Consider the following 22,307-nt stretch of genomic DNA (forward strand, 5'->3'; position numbering starts at 1 on the left):
CCTAGAAGGTAACTACATTAATTTTATTTCATACATAACTCACAGATGCACATACACATACACAAATATAAAGTAAAACAATGTAAAATATATATTTTTCATTTAGTAAGCTTTTTAAAAACTCCAATGACTTACTTACAAACCTGGTAAATACTAAATCACTGAAAAATTATTTTAGAGTAAGTAAATAAACTTAAATTAAATAGCTTAATGAACATTTGTATAGAGTCCATTTACTTTACATTATTAAGCAAGTTTTGTGACACTGTAAATGATAACTCTAAGTTTAATTGTAAAATTCATTTGAGACATTTTAAAGTTTTTGGATATTATATTAAATGGTTAAGCAAATTAAAGTTTAGGAATTTAATTTTCCTATGAAAATAAGCTCATTAAAGTAATCCATAGGTAACATAATTCAACTAAGTAAGAAACAGGTTATAAATTTTAATATAATCATTTTAATTAAAGAGTTCATGTAATAAAAAGCTCCATCAGTATAATATTGAATTTAGTGCTAAAATATAGTCAAGTGTCCCTGAATTTTTTTGTTTATCTACCATATAGTTAAGCATTTTTACATGTAGCAGGACAAGACCAAAGTCCTGGAATTTTCTGGAAACAAGAAATTGAGTTTAAAATCTGCTGTAAATATTTTAAATTCAGATCTATTAAGATAATTTATTAAAATTATTTAATGCACATTATATAAGCCTGCAGCTACATGCAAAGCATTTTTACATGTACAAGCATTTTACATGTAATTAAGCATTTTGAAATGTGAGCATATTTATATTATAGCTAAGAATTTTTAGATCCATTTAAATTAAAAACTTGATTTTGAGCCTAGAAAGTAGTCTTATGATAGCTTTATCTTTTTGTAGTTGCTAAATTGAAAAGTACTCTCTGTTCTCAGAGATATCACAATCTCATCAGTAGATTCCACGGGCTGGCATATTTGACTGCAGTTAAGTCCATTCTTTGTGGTCTTCAAAGTGAATCTTATTTCATGTAGTTCTGAAAAGGAGAAGAGATAATTATACCTAACTTGAAGACTTATTGAAGAATCCTTTAAATTATCTATGCCTCTCTTCATTAAGAAAATACAAGATAATTTGAATCTAGCTAATAAATTAAGACTTACTGGAAAGAACACCATACAAATTAGTCTGAAAATTTAAGCAGAATGCTTTTGTCACCTTGTGGGAGGCCATGAATTATCAATTCATAGCTTTGTATTTTCCCTGATTATGAAAACCAAGAGTCAGAAACAGCATCACTGAAAATGTTGTTCATAATGATGTGTAAAACTTCTTCAAACAACTTCCTTCTCAGTTCACCAGTTCACTTACTTTTTATACTATAAAATAATGTTTTCAACTAGAAATACTAACTAAAGAAAAATTCAGTCATCGTATTTTTGTGATTCACTGAGAACTATAAAGAAAAGGGACAAGGGGAGTTATGTAAATTCAACTAATATAATTTGCAAGATTACTTTACTGTTACATTCAATCATGTATACATAAGGTGGAATGATTTTGTATATACCTTATGATAACTAGTTAAAATCTACCTCTCCAGCCTTATTATGATCAAAAATAGCATCATCTCCATACACATAATAACAGCTAGAATCAAAATATCCAATTACTATGTAGATAATAAAAAACAAGAATAGGATAAATAAAACTACTCTTTCATAAAAAATGTAACCTTTCCTTGGTTTGCACATTGTGAATAAGTCAGAGGAGTTTCACACAGAACAATATTTTGTAATGCATTGGTGAGGAGAAGAAATTTATCACAGAAGTTAAGGGCCCTTGCTCAGCAACCAGAATGCCTGAGCTGCATTCCAGATCCACCAGTTGTGTGATTCTGAGGAATAAATGAAGCTGCTCCATGACTAAATTTCTCCATGGATAAGGATAATAATTGTCCCTGTTATTTAAGGTATAACGAGGTTTCTATGAGTCAGTGCATACAAAATGTTTAGAAAAGTGTCTTGATATAGGAAACAATCAATAAGACTTCTTATTATTAATTTGTATGATTGAATGAATCAAAATTTTAAGCTTGACTTTGACCACATAATATTTATAAAATTCATAATGGGAAAATATCTATTTATCACATTTTAACATGCATAATTATCATTTAAGGAAAATTTGTTTAATTAACTCATTTGGTGATGTTTATATAGTTATTGCAACCTTGAGAAATATTGAACTTGGCCTCTCAAAAACAGTGACTGGATAAAGCATAACCGTAAGCTGTATCAACAATCTTCTGCCTTCCACAGAAGACACGCTGGAGATCATTGATGGGCTATTTGAAGAAAGACATGCACTAGAAAGTGGAACTGGATTTCTGAATATGTAAAAAAAAAGTTGAAATCTGACTGTGGAGAACCAGCTGTGTTTCTTGTGATATATACGTGAAAATACTAACCTCTTAAAAAGACACCTTGGGAGGGGGGAGTGATTGCATTGGGAGTTATACCTGATATAAATGACGAATTGATGGGTGCTGACGAGTTGATGAGTGCAGCACACCAACATGGCACAAGTATACATATGTAACAAACCTGCACGTTATGCACATGTACCCTAGAACTTAAAGTATAATAATAATAATAATAATAATAAAAGACATTTTTAAGGCCCTTCATTACTTTGGTGAATTCATAACAAACGTGAGATTCTTAGTTACTATAACTGTTGCCATTACTCTGTTATTTTCAATATAAGCTAAATTGCTGTTTTCTAGAGGAAACATCAAAGAATGTCGATTGCTAAAATTCATCCATTCAACTCAGTTGTGTAGGAAATAATAAAATATTGCTGCCAGAATGCCTTTTGGATTTACATTTCTATCACCTTTTTCTCTGTTAAAACAAAAAGTGTGCCAAGCTACAATTCCATAAATGTCAAGTGGAAACATGCTTCTCACAGTTTAATTGTGTGAATGGTCCTGCATTTTCTATGGGAATACAGAGGATCCGTCATTATACAATCTTATGTTATTATTAATTAGTCTGTGATATATGAGAATTACAAAATCTGCAATGACTATAATCCCATGTATCCAATACAATTTTGCTTCTTACATTCAAGTTTTTCAGAGAAATCAATAATAAGCATACTATAAGTGAAACAAATTATTTTTATAGTGACTAAAGCTGAGGGATAATATTTAAAAATTCTAAATCTCTAAACCTAATTATGTATGTTTTATATTTTTCAACTAAGTTAATTAAAATATATTTGTCCCCATATTTCACTGAATGAAGAGTGAGCATTTCAGCAGGCTTTAGAATACAAAGTTGAGTTTGACATCAAAGTGAAAAGTAGTGACATTTTATTATTAGATGAGTGAATAGTGTCATTAGAATTTAGGCACTATGTTTTTATACACTGCTAAATCTTAACTCCTTGTTAAACATATGGTCTTGATTTTATTCAGAGAGAACCTACAGTGGTGTCTGCCAAATATTCACAACTTGAACTGCAGAATAAAGACAATATTTCTATGTAAACTGTGATCTCTAGGCAATAAATATATAGGGATCTATTTATCACCAAAACAAGCATTATTATTTCATAAACTGTTTTTGGAAGCTTACAAGTGGGTATTATTTTAAGGAACTATTTATAATGTAGTGCATTTATTTATTTCTTGAAAAATACTTTTACACATATTTATTTAACAAAGTATTTGTTTTCTAATTTTTAAATGATTGTCTTTTAATTAAATATGAAGAAACAAAGGAGAGATAAAATTTACTTCCAGACTGAAATGAAACTCTCGCATGACAAAGAACATCGAGAACTTTGATGAAATAATAAAAATGTGGGAGAAAAAAAGAACAGTGAAGCAGAAGAGACTAATCATTTAGAAATACTGCATGCAGGGCGGAGCAAGATAGCCAAATAGGAACAGCTCCAGTCTCCAACTCCCAGCGTGAGGGACACAGAAGACCGGTGATTTCTGCATCTTCAACTGAGGTACTGGGGTCATCTCACTAGGGAGTGCCTGACAATCGGTGCTGGTCAGCTGCTGCAGCCTGACCAGCGAGAGCTGAAGCAGGGCAAGGCATCACCTCACCTGGGAAGCGCAAGGGGGAAGGGTATCCCTTTTCCTAGCCAGGGGAACTGAGACACACAACACCTGGAAAATCGGGTAACTCCCACCCCAATACAGCGATCTAAGCAAACCGGCACACCAGAAGAATATATCCCTCACCTGTCCGGGAGGGTCCCAGGCCCACGGAGCCGCCCTCATTGTTAACACAGCAGTCTGCAGCAATCTAACCTCAAGGCAGCAGCGAGGCTGGGGGAGGGGCGCCCGCCATTGCTGAGGCTTAAGTAGGTAAACAAAGCCGCTGGGAAGCTCGAACTGGGTGGAGCTCACGGCAGCTCAAGGAAACCTGCCTGTCTCTACAGACTCCACCTCTGGGGACAGGGCTCAGCTAAAAAAACAACAGGGGAAGCACCAGAGGCCTGAGCAGACGCGAACAACTCTGTCTGACACCTTTGAAGAGAGCAGTGGATCTCCCAACACGGAGGTTGAGATCTGAGAACGGACAGACTGCCTGCTCAAGTGGGTCACTGACCCCTGAGTAGCCTAACTGGGAGACATCCCCCACTAGGGGCAGTCTGACACCCCACACCTCACAGGGTGGAGTACACCCCTGAGAGGAAGCTTCCAAAGTAAGAATCAGACAGGTACACTCGCTGTTCAGCAATATTCTATCTTCTGCAACCTCTGCTGCTGGTACCCAGGCAAACAGCGTCTGGAGTGGACCTCAAGCAATCTCCAACAGACCTTTAGCTGAGGGTCCTGACTGTCAGAAGGAAAACTATCAAACAGGAAGGACACCTATACCAAATCCCCATCAGTACGTCACCATCATCAAAGACCAGAGACAGATAAAACCACAAAGATAGGGAAAAAGCAGGGCAGAAAAGCTGGAAATTCAAAAAATAAGAGCACATCTCCCCCTGCAAAGGAGCGCAGCCCATCACCAGCAACAGATCGAAGCTGGTCAGAGAATGACTTTGACGAGATGAGAGAAGAAGGCTTCAGTCCATCAAACTTCTCAGAGCTAAAGGAGGAATTACGTACCCAGAGCAAAGAAACTAAAAATCTTGAAAAAAGAGTGGAAGAATTGACAGCTAGACTAATTAATGCAGAGAAGGTCATAAACGAAATGACAGAGATGAAAACCATGACACGAGAAATACGTGACAAATGCACAAGCTTCAGTAACCAACTCGATCAACTGGAAGAAAGAGTATCAGCGATTGAGGATCAAATGAATGAAATGAAGCAAGAAGAGAAACCCAAAGAAAAAAGAAGAAAAAGAAATGAACAAAGCCTACAAGAAGTATGGGATTATGTAAAAAGACCAAATCTACATCTGATTGGGGTGCCTGAAAGTGAGGGGGAAAATGGAACCAAGTTGGAAAACACTCTTCAGGATATCATCCAGGAGAACTTCCCCAACCTAGTAGGGCAGGCCAACATTCAAATTCAGGAAATACAGAGAACGCCACAAAGATACTCCTAGAGAAGAGCAACTCCAAGACACATAATTGCCAGATTCACCAAAGTTGAAATGAAGGAAAAAAGCTTAAGGGCAGCCAGAGAGAAAGGTCGGGTTACCCACAAAGGGAAGCCCATCAGACTAACAGCAGATCTCTCAGCAGAAACTCTACAAGCCAGAAGAGAGTGGGGGCCAATATTCAACATTCTTAAAGAAAAGAATTTTCAACCCAAAATTTCATATCCAGCCAAACTAAGTTTCATAAGTGAAGGAGAAATAAAATCCTTTACAGATAAGAAATCCTTAGAGATTTTGTTACCACCAGGCCTGCCTTACAAGAGACCCTGAAGGAAGCCCTAAACATGGAAAGGAACAACCGGTACCAGCCATTGCAAAAACATGCCAAAATGGAAAGACCATCGAGGCTAGGAAGAAACTGCATCAACTAACGAGCAAAATAACCAGTTAATATCATAATGGCAGGATCAAGTTCACACATAACAATATTAACCTTAAACGTTAATGGACTAAATGCTCCAAGTAAAAGACACAGACTGGCAAACTGGATAAAGAGTCAAGACCCATCAGTCTGCTGTATTCAGCAGACCCATCTCACATGCAGAGACATACATAGGCTCAAAATAAAGGGATGGAGGAAGATCTACCAAGCAAATGGAGAACAAAAAAAGCAGGGGTTGCAATCCTAGTCTCTGATAAAACAGACTTTAAACCATCAAAGATCAAAAGAGACAAAGAAGGCCATTACATAATGGTAAAGGGATCAATTCAACAGGAAGAGCTAACTCTCCTAAATATATATATGTACCCAATACAGGAGCACCCAGATTCACAAAGCAAGTCCTTAGAGACTTGCAAAGAGACTTAGACTCCCATACAATAATAATGGGAGACTTCAACACTCCACTGTCAACATTAGACTGATCAACGAGACAGAAAGTTAACAAGGATATCCAGGAATTGAACTCATCTCTGCACCAAGCGGACCTAATAGACATCTATAGAACTCTCCACCCCAAATCAACAGAATATACATTCTTCTCAGCACCACATCGCACTTATTCCAAAATTGACCACATAATTGGAAGTAAAGCACTCCTCAGCAAATGTACAAGAACAGAAATTATAAGAAACTGTCTCTCAGACCACAGTGCAATCAAACTAGAACTCAGGAGTAAGAAACTCAATCAAAACCACTCAACTACATGGAAACTGAATAACCTGCTCCTGAATGACTACTGGGTACATAACGAAATGAAGGCAGAAATAAAGATGTTCTTTGAAACCAATGAGAACAAAGATACAACATACCAGAATCTCTGGAACACATTTAAAGCAGTGTGTAGAGGGAAATTTATAGCACTAAATGCCCACAAGAGAAAGCAGGAAAGATCTAAAATTGACACTCTAACATCACAATTAAAAGAACTAGAGAGGCAAGAGCAAACACATTCAAAAGCTAGCAGAAGGCAAGAAAGAACTAAGATCAGAGCACAACTGAAGGAGATAGAGACACAAAAAACCCTCCAAAAAATCAATGAATCCAGGAGTTGGTTTTTTGAAAAGATCAACAAAATTGACAGACCGCTAGCAAGACTAACAAAGAAGAAAAGAGAGAGGAATCAAATAGATGCAATAAAAAATGATAAAGGGGATATCACCACCGACCCCACAGAAATACAAACTACCATCAGAGAATACTATAAACACCTCTACGCAAATCAACTAGAAAATCTAGAAGAAATGGATAATTTCCTGGACACTTACACTCTCCCAAGACTAAACCAGGAAGAAGCTGAATCCCTGAATAGACCAATAGCAGGCTCTGAAATTGAGGCAACAATTAATAGCCTACCCACCAAAAAAAGTCCAGGACCAGATGGATTCACAGCTGAATTCTACCAGAGGTACAAGGAGGAGCTGGTACCATTCCTTCTGAAACTATTCCAATCAATAGAAAAAGAGGGAATCCTTCCTAACTCATTTTATGAGGCCAACATCATCCTGATACCAAAGCCTGGCAGAGACACAACAAAAAATGAGAATTTTAGACCAATATCCCTGATGAACATCGATGCAAAAATTCTCAATAAAATACTGGCAAACTGGATTCAGCAGCACATCCAAAAGCTTATCCACCATGATCAAGTGGGCTTCATCCCTGGGATGCAAGGCTGGTTCAACATTCGCAAATCAATAAACATAATCCAGCATATAAACAGAACCAAAGTCAAGAACCACATGATTATCTCAATAGATGCAGAAAAGCCTTTTGACAAAATTCAACAGCCCTTCATGCTAAAAACGCTCAATAAATTCGGTATTGATGGAACGTACCTCAAAATAATAAGAGCTATTTATGACAAACCCACAGCTAATATCATATTGAATGGACAAAAACTGGAAAAATTCCCTTTGAAAACTGGCACAAGACAGGGATGCCCTCTCTCACCACTCCTATTCAACATAGTGTTGGAAGTTCTGGCTAGGGCAATCAGGCAAGAGAAAGAAATCAAAGGTATTCAGTTAGGAAAAGAAGAAGTCAAATTGTCCCTGTTTGCAGATGACATGATTGTATATTTAGAAAACCCCATCGTCTCAGCCCAAAAGCTCCTTAAGCTGATAAGCAACTTCAGCAAAGTCTCAGGATACAAAATTAATGTGCAAAAATCACAAGCATTCTTATACACCAGTAACAGACAAGCAGAGAGCCAAATCAGGAATGAACTTCCATTCACAATTGCTTCAAAGAGAATAAAATACCTAGGAATCCAACTTACAAGGGATGTAAAGGACCTCTTCAAGGAGAACTACAAACCACAGATCAGTGAAATCAAAGAGGACACAAACAAATGGAAGAACATACCATGCTCATGGATAGGAGGAATCAATATCGTGAAAATGGCCATACTGCCCAAGGTTATTTATAGATTCAATGCCATCCCCATCAAGCTACCAATGAGTTTCTTCACAGAATTGGAAAAAACTGCTTTAAAGTTCATATGGAACCAAAAAAGAGCCCGCATTGCCAAGACAATCCTAAGTCAAAAGGACAAAGCTGGAGGCGTCATGCTACCTGACTTCAAACTATACTACAAGGCTACAGTAATCAAAACAGCATGGTACTGGTACCAAAACAGAGCTATAGACCAATGGAACAGAACAGAGTCCTCAGAAATAATACCACACATCTACAGCCATATGATCTTTGACAAACCTGAGAGAAACAAGAAATGGGGAAAGGATTCCCTATTTAATAAATGGTGCTGGGAATATTGGCTAGCCATAAGTAGAAAGCTGAAACTGGATCCTTTCCTTACTCCTTATATGAAGATTAATTCAAGATGGATTAGAGACTTAAATGTTAGACCTAATACCATAAAAACCCTAGAAGAAAATCTAGGTAGTACCATTCAGGACATAGGCATGTGCAAGGACTTCATGTCTAAAACTAAAAGCAACGGCAGCAAAAGCCAAAATTGACAAATGGGATCTAATTAAACTAAAGAGCTTCTGCACAGCAAAAGAAACTACCATCAGAGTGAACAGGCAACCTACAGAATGGGAGAAAATTTTTGCAATCTACTCATCTGACAAAGGGCTAATATCCAGAATCTACAAAGAACTCAAACAAATATACAAGAAAAAAACAAACAACCCCATCAAAAAGTGGGCAAAGGATATGAACAGACATTTCTCAAAAGAAGACATTCATACAGCCAACAGACACATGAAAAAATGCTCATCATCACTCGCCATCAGAGAAATGCAAATCAAAACCACAATGAGATACCATCTCACACCAGCTAGAATGGCAATCATTAAAAAATCAGGAAACAACAGGTGTTGGAGAGGTTGTGGAGAAATAGGAGCACTTTTACACTGTTGGTGGGATTATAAACTAGTTCAACCATTATGGAAAACAGTATGGCAATTCCTCAAGGATCTAGAACTAGATGTACCATATGACCCAGCCATCCCACTACTGGGTATATACCCAAAGGATTATAAATTATTCTACTACAAAGACACATGCACACGTATGTTTATTGCAGCACTATTCACAATAGCAAAGACTTGGAATCAACCCAAATGTCCATCTGTGACAGACTGGATTAAGAAAATGTGGCACATATACACCATGGAATACTATGCAGCCATAAAAAAGGATGAGTTTGCATCCTTTGTAGGGACATGGATGCAGCTGGAAACCATCATTCTTAGCAAACTATCACAAGAACAGAAAACCAAACACCGCATGTTCTCACTCATAGGTGGGAACTGCACAATGAGGTCACTTGGACTTGGGAAGGGGAACATCACACACCGGGGCCTATCATGGGGATGGGGGAGGGGGGAGGGATTGCATTGGGGAGTTATACATGATATAAATGATGAATTGATGGGTGCTGACGAGTTGATGGGTGCAGCACACCAACATGGCACAAATATACATATGTAACAAACCTGCACGTTATGCACATGTACCCTAGAACTTAAAGTATAATAAAAAATAAAAAATAAAATAAAATAAAATAAAAAAAGAAAAGAAATACTGCATGCAAATAATCAATAAGCAAGAATCTCAATAGGGAAGATATAGATTTTAACACAGTGATACAAGTTACATAAAAAAACTGTTGTCACGATTAACATATTAACTACTTTCATAGCAGAAAGGTTGAACATAACTGACTGTTTTAGGACCAAGTCTATAGTAAGAGCTGCTTACATGTTAAATGCAACATTGTAAAAACTAATGTGACTGGAAAAATCGTGAATGGAGTTTATCAGTGGGAACCAAGAGAGAACCTCCCGGTAGGAGTGCATACCATTCTTGAATACATGACCAGAGTTTTAAAAATGTGTACATAATGCTATTAATAATTGTTAAGAGCTATTTGGAATGCACCTATTATTCCAAGAATAGCTAGTTAAATGGACAACTATGCATAATAATATTTAAAAGCACAGACTTTTGAGTATGTATAATAATCTTCAATGCCTTTGATATGCTGATTCTATTACTTTAGGAAAGATGTTTTGTTAAGCATGTGTTTTCCTCTATAAAATAAAATTTAGATTTTATATCCTACATGCATAGGTGGGCTTAATGCAATTAATAAACCTAAATTGCTATTAATAACATATGTTTGTTACATAAAATGACAGGTGTTACTATAAAGTGCAACGATAATTTAGTCTAAAATACTTAGATAATAAAGTAAGACATGGCTTTGTGTGTTGCCTTATCTCTTAATATCAATCTTAATTACCTGTCTTTATTATGTAGACATAACCTTTATATATTAAAGACAAATATACAAACATTGGACTTTAACTTAAGGGGTCTTTCATTAATACTGGAAAGCATTAATTTAGAGAAACAAAATGTCATGCACCAAAGAACTAATAATGTGTTGAAAATAATGAGATGCCCCTATTGACTCAAATCCTATCAAAAAAAATCATCTTCTCATAATCATTATGAATCATCTTTTCAGAACGAACCTGGAGAGCATTATGCTAAGTAAAATAAGCCAGAAACAGAACGACAGGAACTGATCCTGCATGATATGACTTATATGCTCTCTTACGGTTCTCTGGAAAGAGAGAACCAATAGGATGGATGAATGGATGGATAGATAGAAAGAAAGAAACATAGATGGATGGATGGATAGATAGATGATAGATAGATAGATAGATAGATAGATAGATAGATAGATAGATAGATAGGATAGATAACAGAGAATATATTCAGGGAATGGGCTCACAGGATTCTGAAGGATAAGGAGTCCCATGATGGATTACCTGGGAGCTGAAGAACCCAAGAGGCTGGTAGCTTGGCTCAGATCAAGTCTAAAGGCCTAGGAATCAGGGAGGCTGATGAGGTAATGCTCATCTGAGGCTGAAAGCCCAAGAGCCCAGTGATCCACTATTACAAGTCCTGGAGACTAAAAGCCAGAGAATTTGGAGTTCAAACATTGAAGGGCAGTGGAAGAAGGGTGTGCTGGCCACAAAAGAGAAAGTTATAATTTACTTTTCCCAGTACTTTTTGTTCCACCAAGGACCACAGTCAACTGAATGGTACTTGCCCATATTGAGGGTGAATCAGTCCACAGACTCGCATGACAATCTCCTCCGAGAACACCCTCTCAGATGCACACAGAAATAAGCATTTACCAGCTATCAAGCTCCCACTTAATCCGACCAAGTTGGCAGTTAAAATTAGCTACCACATATGTGGAATCCAAAACTAGAGAGCAGAAAGGTAGTTAGCAGGGCTTGAGGCGAGGGAAAGGTAGGGAAAATGGGAAAATGTTGATCAAAGGGTATACACTTTCAGTCATAAGATGAATAACTTCTGGAAGCCTAAGGCACAGCATGATGACTATGTAATACATTGACAAAAATGTATTATATGCTTGAAATTTGCTGAGAGAGTAGATCTTATGTATTCTCACTACAAAAACCCAAAAGTTAACTATTTAAGGTGATGAATATATTAATTAGCTTGATATTTGTGGTAGTTTCTTAGCGTACATGTACATCAAAACCTCATGTTGTACAACTTCAATATATACAATTCTTATTTGTCAATTATCTCAATAAAGCTAAAAAAACAAATAATTTGTCCAATAACAATACTGTAAACAAAACATGTTGCCATAATAAAGGTATATGACTGTTTAATTATATTTTATTATATATTAGTATCTTCTTATGCCACTCCAATTTTTACAAAATTGTGTTCTAACAAATCTGCAAAATACATATAGTGTACTGCCTTTACTAATAGAACAACAGCAGATAAAGAATATTGCCTTAAAAAAGTTAAGTCCTTCAAACATTTGAAGTTGATATCAATATTTTCTGTTTTGCAAGTAGAATCTTAGAAAAGCGTGCTTATTTACACAATTTCTTTACCTTAAAGAAAAGTATCTGAAAAGGTGGACTTATTAAGATAAATTAGAAAGATACTAGGAACTTTTAAAATGTTTAAAGATAAAAGTTATTTAACAAGTCATTTGAATTGTGTACAGACAATATATAATATGTAAATAGTAAATTCACATATTTTAAATGGTGTGTCTTTATTCTCAAAAAAAATTACCATATCAAACAAAACATATCAACTTATCAGTTTATAAATGAGTTAAATACTGTAGGTGACTATATTGAAGCATATTATGACATCATAAATAAATAACTCATTTTGAAATTATTTAGCAAAAGTCTATAAGAATAAACAAGCATTTATATTCTTACTTATATCATATTATGTCAACATCATCTGGCTATCTCTCGTGTTTGCTAATCTTTCCATTTAGGCTGCAAACCTATCGTTTCATCTTTCTTTCTTTAAATTTTTATTTTAGCTTCAGGATTACATGTCCAGGCTTGTTCTATAAGGAAAATTGTATGTCATGGGGGTTTAGTGTACAGATTATTTTGGTGATAAGCATAGTACCCAATAAGCAGTTTTTTGATCCTCATCCTCCCTCCCTCCACCCTAAAGTAGGCCCCAGTGTCTGTTGTTCCCTTCTTTGTGTCCGTATGTATGCAATGTTTAGCTCCCACTTATAAGTACAAACGTGCAGCATTTGGTTTTCTGTTCATGTGTTAGTTCACTTAGGATAATGGCCTCCAAATCCACCCACGTCTCTGCAAATAACATGATCTTGTTTTTTATGACTGTGTAGAATTCCATGACACATATATTTACTTTTACTTTTACATTTACTTTAACCAATCTAAAGTTGGACATTTGGGTTGATTCCATGTCCTTGATATTGTGAATAGTGCTGTGATAAATATATGTTTGCATGTGTCTTTATGATAGAATGATTTACAGATTTACATTCTTTTGGCTATATACCCAATAATAGGACATCTGGTTGAATGGTAATTCTGCTTTGTGTTCTTTGAGAAATTGACAAACTTCTTTCCACAATTACTAATTTACATTCCCACCAGCAGTGTACAAGTATTCCCTTTTCTTCACAAATTTGCCAGCATCTGTTATTTTTTACTTTTTATAGTAATAGCCATTGTGACTGGTGTGAGATGGTATCTCACTGTGATTTTAATTTGCATTTTTCCAATGATTCGTGATGTTGACTATTTTTTATATACTGATTGGTTATGTTATGTCTAATTTTGAAATGTTTGCTCATGTCTTTTGCCTACATTTTTATGGCATTGTTTAGTTTTTACTTATAAAGTTAAGCTCCTTATAGATTCAGGATATTAATCCTTTGTCGAATGAATAGTTTACAAATATTTTATCCCATTCTGTATGGTGTCTTTTTACTCTATTGATAGCTCTTTTGCCGTGCAGAAGCTCTTCAGCTTAATTAGATTCCACTTGTAAATTTTTGTTTTTGTTGAAATTGCTTTTGGTTTCCCCATCACAACTTCTTTGCCAGCACCTATGTCCAGAAAGGTATTTTCTAGGTAATAGCCTTGGACAATAGCCCAAGGTTTTTATAGTTTTAGGTTTTTCATTTACATCTTAATTCCATCTTGAGTTAATTTTTGTATATGGTGTAAAGAAGGGGTCCACTTTCAACCATGTGAATATAGGTAGTCAGTTATCCCAGCACCATTTATTTAACAGGGAGTCCTTTACCCATTGCTTGTTTTTGTTAACTTTATGGAAGTTCAGGTGGTTTTCAGTGTATGGAATTATTTATGGCTTCTGTATTCCATTTCATTGGTCTCTGTGTCTGTTTTGGTACCAGTACCATGCTGTTTTGGTTACTGTAGCTGCCTAGTATAGTATGAAGTCAGGTAATAGGATGCCTCCAGCTTTGTTCTTTTTGCCTAGGATTGCCTTGGCTATTCAAGCTACTTTTTGCTTGTATATAAATTTTGAAATGGTTATTTCTAATTCTTTGAAGAATGTCATTGGTAGTTTGATGGAAATAGCATTAAATCTGTACATTGCTTTGGACAGTATGGTCATTTTAATAATATGGATTATTCCTACGCATGAGCATGGAATGATTTTCCATTTTTTGTGTCATCTCTGATTTCTTTGAGCAGTGTTCTGTAGTTCTTACTGAAGAGATATTTAACCTCCTGGTTAGCTATATTCCTGAGTATTTTATTCTTTTTGTGGTTCTTATGAATGGGATTGTGTTCTTTTTTTGGTTCTCAGCTTGGATGTTGTTGGTATACAGACATGCTACTGATTTTTGTACATTGATTTTGTATCCTGAAACTTTGCTGAAGTTGTTTATCAGATCTAGGAGCTTTTGGGGAAAAGTTATGGTGTTTTCCAAGTATAAATAATATTGCCTGCAAACAAGAATAGTTTGACTTTCTCCCTTCCTATTTTGATGCCTTTTATTTCCTTCTCTTGCCTGATTTCTCCAGCCAGGACTTCCAGTACTATGTTGATTAAGAGTAGTAAAAGAGGGCATCTTTGTCTTGTTCTAGTTTTCTAGAATTCTCCTAGCTTTTGCCATTTCAGGATGATGTTGGCTGTGGGTTTGTCACAAATGGCTGTTATTATTTTGAAGTATGTTCCTTCAATACCTAGTTTATTGAGGGTTTTTTTTTTTTTTTAACATGAAGGGATGTTGAATTTTACAGAAAGCCTTTTCTGCATCTATTGAGATAATAATATGGTTTTTGTTTTTAGTTTTATTTAATGAGTCACATTTATTAATTTGTGTGTGTTAAATCAGCCTTGCATCCCAGGGCAAATTCCTATTTGATAATAGTGGATTAGCTTTTTGATGTGCTGCTGAATTTATTTGCTAGTGTTTTGCTGAGGATTGTTGTGTCTATGTTTATCAAGGATATTGACCTAAAGTTTTTTGTTGTTGTTGTTGTTGTTGTGTCTCTGAGAGTTTTTGGTATCAGGATGATGCAACCTCTTAGAATGAGTTAAGGAGTCCTTCTTACTCCTCAATTTTTTGGGAATAGCTTCAGTAGGAATGGTATCAGCTCTTATTTATACATCTTTTAGAATTCAGCTGTGAATCTGTCTGGTAGCAGAAGACAAAAAATAATCAAAATCAGAGTTCAACTGAAGGAAATTGAGATGTATAAAACCATACAAAAGACCAATTAATCCATAAATTGGTCCTTTGATTTAATAAATAAGATAAACTGCTAACTAGACTAATCGAGAAAAAAGAGAGAAGCTCCAAATAAACACAATCAAAAATCACAAAGGCGATATTATGACCAATCCTACAGAAACACAATATTCCCCAGAGACTACTATGAATATCTCTATGCACACAAGATAGAAAACATAAAAGAAATGATAAATTCTGGAAATAGACAACCTTCCAAGACCAAACAAAGAAGAAATTGAATTCCTGAACAGTCCCCTGCACTCCAGCCTTGATCCCAGAGTGAGACTTTTATTGAAAGAAAAATGGATGTAAAAAGTGATCACAAGTAAATGAATTGTGAAACTTGTATTAAAAATTAAGTAGTCCAGCTTAGGAATTAAAAATTTTAAAGAAAAATGCATTATAAATTAATTGTTAAATTTTTGGTTACTTTTAACAGTTGCATTAATATCATTTATAATGTGGCACGTACAATAATCTAAATTTAAAAAGGAAATTACTACATTAGGCTGGATGTAAATAGTACAAAAACAACTGTTCATTAGTCTACAAAAACATGCAAAGGGAATTGAAGTAATTAGATTAGAGAACAATAGATTTAAATCAACCTGAATCAAAATGAAACAAAATATTTATGTATTTCTGACTCTCTCTCTCTCCCTCTCCATATATATTATAATATATATTCTGACTATATATGTATTATATATGAGTATGCATACGTATACACACATATGTATACCATTATTAAATAGATTAAATAAATGAAATTCAATTTATAGTTTCATTGATTATCAATATTACTTTAGAAACTCCTTTTGAGACATAGTAATGGTAAAGAAAGTTTTGAATTGAAAATATTTACTTGAACTTACTGAGTGCTATGACTGCAAAAATTCATAGCATTTAGCTATTAACAAAGCATCCAATTGGGTTGCTATAAAATTTACAATGAAATAGAGGTACTTGGCTCATAGGGAAAAATACAGCACTTTATTCTAAGGATTGTTCTTAACCTTGTTTTATTACTATAAGAAACAATATTGTTTGATTAATCAAGTTTATTGTGATCCATTTTATTTTATTTTTATTTGTTTTGAGATGCAGTCTTGCTTTTTCACCCAGGCTGGAGTGTGATGCTGTGATCGCAACTCACTTCAACTTCTGCCTCCTGGGTTCAAGCAATTGTCCTGCCTCAGCCTCCCAAGTAGCTGGGACTACAGGCATGCACTACCTGCCTGGCTAATTTTTATATTTTTAGAAGAGGTGAAGTTTCACCATGTTGGCCAGGCTGATCTCGAATTCCTGAGCTCAAATGACCCACCTGCCTCGGCCTCCCAAAGTGCTGGGGTTACTGGAGTGAGCCATCATGCCTGGCCGGATTGCATTGTATTTTAAACTATAACTTATAAGTAGAGTAATAAATCATCTAATTTTTTACATTTTTGAATAAAATGTTCCTTGAGCTTGATGTTATTTATTCATTCATAAACACAAAAATAAATAGTCAAAGAAATGCTTATTAATGTCTTCTTTATCTTTAACTTTTCTTTGAAACTGGAACCAAACCCATCAGAGTTTTCACAATAAATGTGAGCATCAATTTTTTTTGTCACTTAAATGACTAAAGACACTCAGAGTCTTCAGCAATAGCAGCTGGATCCCATGAGGTATACACATAACATGTGACAGATCCTGAACTTACAATACTTATCTATAAATAGAGTCAATGTCAATACTTTCCATCCATTTGCACATGCTTATTCACCAGTCAAAAAGGTGAGTGAGTTATCATGGTTTGTTGGCAAGTTTGTTCTTTAATTTGAACAGCTGTTTTCTTGGCATATGTGGCCTTTGTTTTTGTTATTTCTTCTTAGTTTCTAAAATGTATACATAAAAAAAGTTATTTTCTGTAACGTGTTTTCTTATTTAGCTATAGAATAAACATTGTATAATTAAAAAAATATACTTGGTGGGACACAGACAAGGTATCCGACTAGATGCAGCCAGGAATAAAATCTCCTACCATTAACAGACAAGAATATTAAGTAAACTGGCATACTTCAAACAGACCAGCTGAGAAAACAAAAGCACTAAGAGGTTAGAGAGAAAATCCAGATGCTATGTCTGAAGAGAGAGGTAGCTGGGAACCTTGCACAGGGTTGCTGAGCACTGGGGTGTATTCCAGACCCTAGACAGCTACTAAGGAAGGGTAGCTCTGACTTGTTTAAGTGTAGGACCTGGAAAGAGTCTGGTTATCCTTCTTGTGGGACCAGGACAAGTCTGATCTGCATGCCTCACTGTCTTCTGGCCCCTCCCAGAGTTCCTGGCTGGCTATGCCTGCAAGCAGCGCAGCCTCGGTTACCATGCTACTGTTTTTGCTAGCAGCCACTGCCACAGCACTTTAGCCTAAGACCCCTACTGCCCCACCAGAGTGCTTTTGCTAACAGCCTCCTACCAGAACATGTTTACTTGTTACCTCTCTGCTACCCCTTTGGAGTGCATTTGTCAGTGGCATCTTTGCCAACCTGCCAGAGTGCTTCCTCCCCCGAGGTGGCCCTGCTATTCCCACTGGAACACTTCCCGTTTGCAGTGTCCTTGCCACCACCACTGGAATGCTTCACACCCACAGAAACCCACCAGAGTGTCTCCTGCACATGGCGCCCCCCCACCACCCCTACCTGGCACCTACTGCCTGTGGCACCTTCCATCAAAGCACCTCACACCCACAGTGCCCCCACAGAAGTAACTCCCACTTGCAGTGCCCCCATCACCCCGCCACTGAGATGGAATGCCTTCCTCTTAGGGTCCACCTGCCAGGGCACCCTACCCAGAGCACACACACCACCCCTGCTAGAGCACTTACATACATGATGCCCAGCTGTCCCCTAGGTAGAGCAAATACCTGGGTTTAGATGGCATCATGCAGAAGGGTGGAGTTGAGCCTGGTCCCTCTGAAAGCATCTGGAAATGAAGACATTCAACTATACCCACCTTTTGCCACAGTCAAACCCTCAAGGGATATAAAGGGATATAAAGATCACAAAGGCAAAAAGCTCCATCCAAAGGACAGAAACTTCAAAAGATAAAGGAAAATCAGTACCCACAGGTGAGAAAGAACCAGTGAAAGAAATCTAAAAACTCTAAAAGCCAGCATGTTCTCTTATCTCCAAAAAATCACAGTAGCTACAGGAATTTCAAAATACAACTGGAAACATTAACAATGAAATCTTAGGAGAGAATCTCAGAGCTTAAAGACCACTCCTTTGAAGCAACCCAGGCAGAAAATAAGAAAAAAAAAAGTCCTTAAATGAACAAAACCTCTAAGAATAATGGGATTATGTAAAGAAACCAAACAAAAACACACTGAGATACTTGAAAGAGAAGGAGAAAGAACAAACAACTTGGAAAGCATATTTGAGAAAATATAGTACACAAAAATCTTTCCAGTATCACTAAAGAGTATGACATACACATTTAAGAAATTCAGAGAACCCTGTGAGATAGTGTGCAAGATGACCATCTCCAAAACACATAGCCATCAGAGTATCCGAGGTCAATGCAAAAGAATCAGTCTTAAAGACAGCTAGAGAAAAAGGGCAGGTTATTTTCAAAGGGAATCCCAGAGACTAACAACAGACCTTTTAGCAGAAAACTTACAAGCCAGAAGCGATAGGGGACCTATTTTCGACATCCTTAAAGAAAAAAAAAAAATCTAAACAAGAATTTCATATCCATTCAAACTGAGCTTTAGAAGGAAAGGAATAATGAAATCTCTTTCAGACAAACAAATACAATAATTTATTTACCACAAGACCTGCCATACAAAAATGACTAAAGAGAGTGCTAAATATGGACATGAAAAATGATACCTGTCATCACATAAACACATTTAAACACACACCTACCTTCATTGACACTATAAAGCCACTATACAATCAAGTCCACTTAGCAACAGCACAATGAAAGGATCAAATCCTCACAAACTGAAATTAACTCAGAATGTAAATGAGCTAAAGGTCCCACTTAAAAGTCAAATAATGGCAAGCTGGATAAAGAAGCAAGAACCAATTGTATGCTGTATTCAAAAGATCTGACTCACAAGTAACAACACACATAGGCTCATAGTAAAGGGATGGAGAAAGATCCATCAGGCAAATGGTAAACAAAAATAACAGTGGTTACTATTGCTATCTAAGATAAAACAGACTTTAAACCAAAAACTATCAAAAAGGATGAAGAAGGGTATTATGTAATGATAAAGGGTATAATTTGTCAAAAAGACATAACTGTCCTAAACATATATTCACCCAACTTTGGAGCACCCAGATACATGAAATCACTTCTTAGAATGTACAAACACATGTAGACAACCATGCAGTAACATTGGGGGACTTCAACACCGCACTGAGTGTTAGATCACCAAACAGAAAACTAACAAACATATTCCAGACTTTAACTCAACACTTGACCATAGCACATACCCTAAGGTCAATCACATACTCAGCCATAAAGCAAGTCTCTGAAAATTAAAAAACAAATTCAAAATCATGCAGGTCATACTCTCAGACAACAAAGCAATAGAAGTAGAAATTATATGAAGAAGTTTGCTCAAAATCATACATAACATGGAAGTTAACCTCTCCCTCAATGAGTTTTGGGTAAAGAATGAAGTTAAGGCAAAAATCATAAAATTATTTAAAACTAATGAAAACAGAGACACAACATACCAGAATCTTTGGGACACAGCTAAAGCAGGTTAAAAGGAAAGTTTATAGTGTTAAATGCCTTCATCAAGAAATTAAAAAGATCTCACTTTTACAACCTGACATTGTACCTAGAGGAACTAGAAAAACAAGAGCAAACAAACCTCAAAGCTAGAATAAGAAAATAAATAATCAAAATCCGAACTGAACTGAATGAAACTGAGATGTGTAAATGTATACAAAAGATCAATGAAACCATAAGTTGGTTAAAAGATTAAACAAGATTGATAACCACTATCTAGATTAATAAAACAAAAGGAGAGGAGATCCAAATAAACACAATCAGAAACCACAAAGGTTACATTAAAACTAACTCCACAGAAATACAAGAAATCCTCAAACTATTACAAACACCTCTATGTACACAAATTAGAAAACCTAGAAGAAATAGATAAATTTCTAGAAACACACAGCTTCCCAAGACTGAAACAGGAAGAAATTAAAATGATTAACAGACCAATAACGTGTTCCAAAATTTAATCAGTAATAAGAAGGCTACTAATCAAAAAAGCCCTAAACCAGAGGGATTCATATATGAATTTTACCAATCATACAAAAAAGAGTTAGCCGGGATCAGTGTCTCACCCCTGTAATTCCAGCACTTTGGGAGGCCAAGGCAGGCAGATCACGAGTTCAGGAGATAGAGACCATCCTGGCTACAATGAAACCCTGTCTCTACTAAAAATACAAAAATCTAGCTGGGCGATAGCGGGCGCCTATAGTCCCAGCTACTCAGGAGGCTGAGGCAGGAAAATGGTATGAACCTGGGAGGCGGAGTTTGCAGTGACCTGAGATTGTGTCACTGCACTCCAGCCTGGGGGAGAGAGAGAGAGATTTTGTCTCAAAAAAAAAAAAAAAAAAAAAGCTAGTACCACTCCTACTGAAATTATTACAAATATGGAGGAGGAGGGACTCCTCTCTAACTCATTTTACAAAACCAGCATCATTCTGATACCAAAGCCTGAAAGAGACACAACAACAACAGAAAAAGAAAACTTCAGGCCAATATCCTTGAGGAACAGAGACACAAAAATTCTCAACAAAATACTAGCACACCAAATCCACCAGCACATTAAGACATTAATTCATCACAATTAATTAGGCTTTATTTCTGGGATGCAAGGCTAATTTAACATGCACAAATCAATTAGTGTGATTCAGCACACAAACAGAATTAACAACAAAAAATCATGTGATTATCTCAATAGATGCAGAAAAGGTCTTCAATAAAATTCAACGTCCCTTGATGTTAAAAACCCTAGACAAATTAGGCACTGAGGGAACACACTTCAAAATAATAAGAGCCATCTATGACAAACCCACAGCTAACATTGTCCTGAATGGACAAAAGCTGAAACATTCCCCTTGTGAAGTCTTGGCCAGGGCAATCAGGCAAGAGAAAGAAATAAAAGGCATCCAAATAGGAAGAGAGGTAGCTGAACTATATCTTCACAGATGATACGATTCTATACCTAGAAAACTCTGTAGACTCAACAAGAAGGCTTCTAGGACTAATAAACAACTTCAGCAAAGTTTCAGTATACAAAATTGATGTTTAAAAATCAGTAGCATTTCTATATAGCAATGACATCCAAGCTGAAAGTTAAATCAAGAACACAATCCCATTTACATAGACACACACACACACAAAATACTTAGGAAACAGCTTACCAAGGAAGTGAAATATCTGTACAATAAGAATTTCAAAATACTACTAAAGAAAATGAAAGAGAAGACAAAGAAATAAAAAAAACTTCATGATTATTGATGAGAAGAATCAATATTGTTAAAATGGCCCTATTGCCCAAAGCAATTGACAGATTAAATGCTATCACTATCAAGCTATCCACATCATTTTTCACAGTATTAGAAAAAAACTAT

The sequence above is a fragment of the Rhinopithecus roxellana genome, chromosome 5 (genome assembly GCF_007565055.1).
Source record: "Rhinopithecus roxellana isolate Shanxi Qingling chromosome 5, ASM756505v1, whole genome shotgun sequence".
In the NCBI taxonomy this organism is placed as follows: Eukaryota; Metazoa; Chordata; class Mammalia; order Primates; family Cercopithecidae; genus Rhinopithecus; species Rhinopithecus roxellana.